Raw genomic sequence first — 4,312 nt, 5'->3', positions numbered from 1 at the left:
AAGAAACTAGAAATTTCCACTTCAGAAACTTTCTCTTCCATCTCTTTTATTGTGTTGGTAATGCTTGCATCAATATAGTTCCTGTTCACTTTCCTAGATTTTCCATTTCCAGATTTACCACAGTTCGTGTTTTCTTTATTCTATTTCCATATTCAGGTCCTGAACAGTTTTATTCTTTTCCTTCAACTGTTTGTTTTCTCTTTGGTTTCTTGACATTTTAAAATGGGATTTATTGGTTTTCTCCAATTTTTTGATTGTCTTATCTTCAATTTCTTTAAGGGATTTATTCTTTTTTTTTCCTTAAGGACTGCTATTATCTTTATGAAGTTGGGTTTTCTTGTACTTAGCTGTGTTGGAATATCCAGGGTTTGCTGTAGTAGAATAGGTGGCCTCTGATAGTGATATATTGTCCTGGATTTTGTTTTTGTTCTTATACTGACATTTAGACATCTAGATTCTTTGGTCTAAGTGCTGATTTCTGGATTTGTCTTTGTTGGATGAGTGCTTTCTATCTTGGTTTGTGTTTCCTTTTTGGTCTTCTGACCAGAATAGCCTGAGACTGAGTAGAGGGTATCCACTCTAGTAAGGGGTTGGACTTCTGATGGCTGGGATGGCCTCTCGTCCAGCAGGGTGTTGTTGCTGAAGTTGGAGGCTGGAGTTCTGACTATGTGTGTATCCTCTGATCTGTCCAGGGGCCTCTTGGATTCAGGATGCTTGCTGGCATGTCCTCTGGTGGAATAGGAAGCTTCTGATGGAGGTGTGGGCTGGAATATGGTGACAAGGAGAGGAGAGGCTCTTGTGGTTATGCTGGGCAGGTGTGTGCAGGGTGGGGTGCAGTCTTATTTTGGGTTCAGGGTACAAGCCTAGCCTCTAGGGTTAAGGATGCTAGCCCGGTCTCTGGCTGGGTAGGAGGCTTCTGCCAGAAGTGTGGGCTGGGATATGCTGAGGAGAGCCTGAAACTATTTTCAACAGGTTGTTTGTAAGACAAACACTCCAAGACTCTGTTTTAAAAGTGTGGTTTTCCTGAAGAAGATCTAAAAGAAGAGAATTTATGTGAGAAACTTAATAAGATAGCCATACAAAAACATCTGATGTTTGGAAAACTGAGGAAGAAGAGTCTGAGACTATCTATCCAAAGGTGATGTTACAAACTTTCTGCCTCACCATACTTTTATGGGAAGAGACAGATATTACCCTGCTGGTGAAATCATCTCATTTTCAGAAGGGAGCTGTGTTCCTATGTTTCCACACTGTAATCACAGGCCATGAGCTACTATCATGGTGTAGAAATTCTTAGGCACTTTTTCTTTGGATGTATGATTAGAACATTTTCAGTATTCAGATGGCAGCTTTCTGAATTAGTTATTCCTACAAAAGAAAAATTATAGAAAATTCAGATGCTGGATGCACTTGTTATGGCAAATTTTATGTGTCACCTTGACCAGGCAATGGAGTTGACCAGATGGCTAGCAAAACATTGTATCTGAGTACTAATACTATTGAATTGTGTTTGGAACTAAGGAAGTTCCCAGGAAATATTAGCATTTGAATAGGACATTGAGTAAAGAAGACTCACACTCACCAGTGTGGTGCTTGGTTCCATTAGGAAGACTCATGATTTTTCTGAAGAAAGATTTAAAAGATATGTGCAATAAGATCTACTATGTAGTTGCCGGTCTTGAGTTTATAATCAGTATTTATTATTTATTCTTCTACTATTCATTCTAGATTTTTTTTTTTACTGTCTAAGTCTCCAAGTATGTTGTTCTTAAAATAACACAATCGCTCTAATTCCACATGTACACTTACTATTGGCTAGTGGAGTACTAATGAATTCCACAATTAGTTGTCATGACATACTCCTTTTTCTCCAATTACATAGTATCACCTCTGTTCATATGTAGTTTACCTTTCTGTCTGCCCCCATTTTCTTGTTGCCTACCTAGAGGTCCTTCTTGTTTTCCTTGCTTTTAGAAAGCATGTCCTATGAGCCATTTTTATAATATCTCTTGGCCATTATGTCTTAGATGCCCTTTCAACCTGACTACCATTTACAGTTCTTACACATATGGTCTATGTGACAACCAAATGCTGCTATCAATTTTCATTTCTTCTTGAGTCTTTTCTCCACAGTGACAAGTTCCAGAATACTAGTATCTGCCATCAGCCTTGGTCTTCAGGGCAGCCATTAAGAAGCCATTAAGAAGCTTCTCTATCTTTGCTTAGTGTCCTCTTTAGAATCATAGTCAATGAAATGTTCTCCAAGGAAAGTCAACTGGTGGTCTCTCAAGTCCCATGTAATACATTAATTTGGGAATTTCCACTGTTCTGATATATTTACTTACTTCCTTCAACAATCTGTTTTGTTTGATCTTCTCTAATTTACTAGTAGATATCATTCATCCCCTTCACCTCTGTGTGTACAGCCTCTCTTTAACTGAGCTTTACTTTTGGGTCCCTCTTGGGGCAAGAACTTCATGAGCCACTTCCAGGCATCCTGTCCCAGTGCCTAGTAGCTTATTTCACTGTATACTACTTGGAGAGATATACTTCTTCAGACAGGCTATGGTAATACTTGGCCCTAGATAATGTTCTAGTTGAAAGAGAAGATGCAGAAGGCAATAATGTTTAGGGTAGTGTTTCCAACATGTCCATCTCCATTTGGGATTCTGTACAGTGTTCAGAATTCATTTATTAATCAGCATTAACAAAGCTGAAACAAGTGCTTGCTTCCAGAGTACATATACTAAAACTGGTATGATACAGAGAAGATTAGCATGGCCTCTGCACAAGAATGCCATACAAAGTTGTGAAGCATTCCATATTTTTATGATACTCTGCTATGTTTGCAGATAGGAGCCTACCATGATATGACTATCCTTTAAGAGACCCAACAGCTGACTGAAACAGATGCCAAACATTGGATTGAGCACGGAGACTCTTATGGAGAGTTGGCAGAAGGCTTGAGGGTCCCGAAGGGGATAGGAACATCACAGGAAGACCAACAGAGTCAACTATCTTGGATTCTTGGGGTCTCTCAGAAACTGAACCATCAACCGAAGAGCATACACCAGCTGGACCCAGCTTCCCCTCCCCTTCCCCCCCACACACATATGTAGCTGATGTGCCACTTGGTCTTCATGTGGGACCTTCGACAGCTGGAACAGAGGCTGTCTCTAAATCTATTGTCTGTCTATGGAATCTGTTCCCTTTGCTGGCTGCCTTGACTGGCCTCAGTGAGAGAGGATGGACCTAACCCTGCAGAGACTTGATGTGCCAGGGTCAGGGGATGTGGAGGAGGGGCTTCCACTATCTCAGAGGAGAAGGGGTGGGGAAGATGGGAGTAGGGACTATGTGAGGGGGGAATCGGGACAGTGACCAGGATGTAAAGTCAATAAACAAATTAATGGGGAAAAAAGAAGCTGAAATAATTTCCTTCTTTCATTTTTAAAGAGTAAATTTTTGAAGAGAACCTTCATCTGGAAAGAATGCATATAGTAAAATAAGTTGTAATAAGTTGTTTTATCTTTTGTTTTTTATTAATATATATTAATTGCATGTTTTAATTAAGCTTATTGTGCTATTTCCACATACTGTATATCACACACTGCTCAAAAACAATTTTCCTTCATTTACAGCCTCCCAATTCATTCTCTGTACATCAATATTCCGTGTTCAAGTCAGTGACTTTTGGCTTTGTAATTAACTTTTGAGTCAGAGTTTTTACTAAATATTTATGGCTCGTTTGGTACTCATTATATAGCCCGGATTGACCACGAATTCCTTGCCTCAACCTCTCAAGTGCTTTGAATTCAAGTGTGTACTAACAAGGCCTTGTTCCATTATTTAGTTAATTACTAATTTAAGGAACTGTTATTTAAAATATATCTTATTTACCTTTGAAAATTTCATAAATGAGTGCTGCACTTATATTACTTCTCCCTTTCTCTGTTTTCCCAAAATCTTTTCATTGCCCCTTCTCTACCCCTCAAATTTACTACTGCATACATATACACATACACATACACTTACACATACACATACACTTACACATACACATACACATACACATACACATACACATACATATATTTTATGGCTGATGACTTGTTATTGGATCACACATCAGGGGCTAGTCCTTGGACAAGACTGATTTCATGTTATTTAGCAATCATTAGCTTGTTCTTCTATGGGTCTGTGGGATGGGTCCCTGTGAGATTTTTCCTACCCACACTGGCATGTCAATCAGTGTTATTGTTTTTCAAGGTTTATTTAAACAGCCATATTGTTGAGATTCATGGGTACTTTAAAT

The 4,312-nt window shown here is 39.0% G+C and overlaps 1 non-coding gene across 1 annotated transcript; it reads left to right on the top strand.

Moving 5' to 3' along the window:
* Positions 1-2,722: 2,722 nt before the first annotated feature.
* LOC114619907 lies at positions 2,723-2,829 on the top strand. Its single transcript, XR_003711232.1, has one exon. It is a non-coding gene; the product is annotated as a U6 spliceosomal RNA (small nuclear RNA).
* Positions 2,830-4,312: the final 1,483 nt, after the last annotated feature.

The sequence above is a fragment of the Grammomys surdaster genome, unplaced genomic scaffold (genome assembly GCF_004785775.1).
Source record: "Grammomys surdaster isolate TR1022 unplaced genomic scaffold, NIH_TR_1.0 165, whole genome shotgun sequence".
Taxonomy (NCBI): Eukaryota; Metazoa; Chordata; class Mammalia; order Rodentia; family Muridae; genus Grammomys; species Grammomys surdaster.
This window is presented reverse-complemented; position numbering and strand designations above follow the sequence as displayed.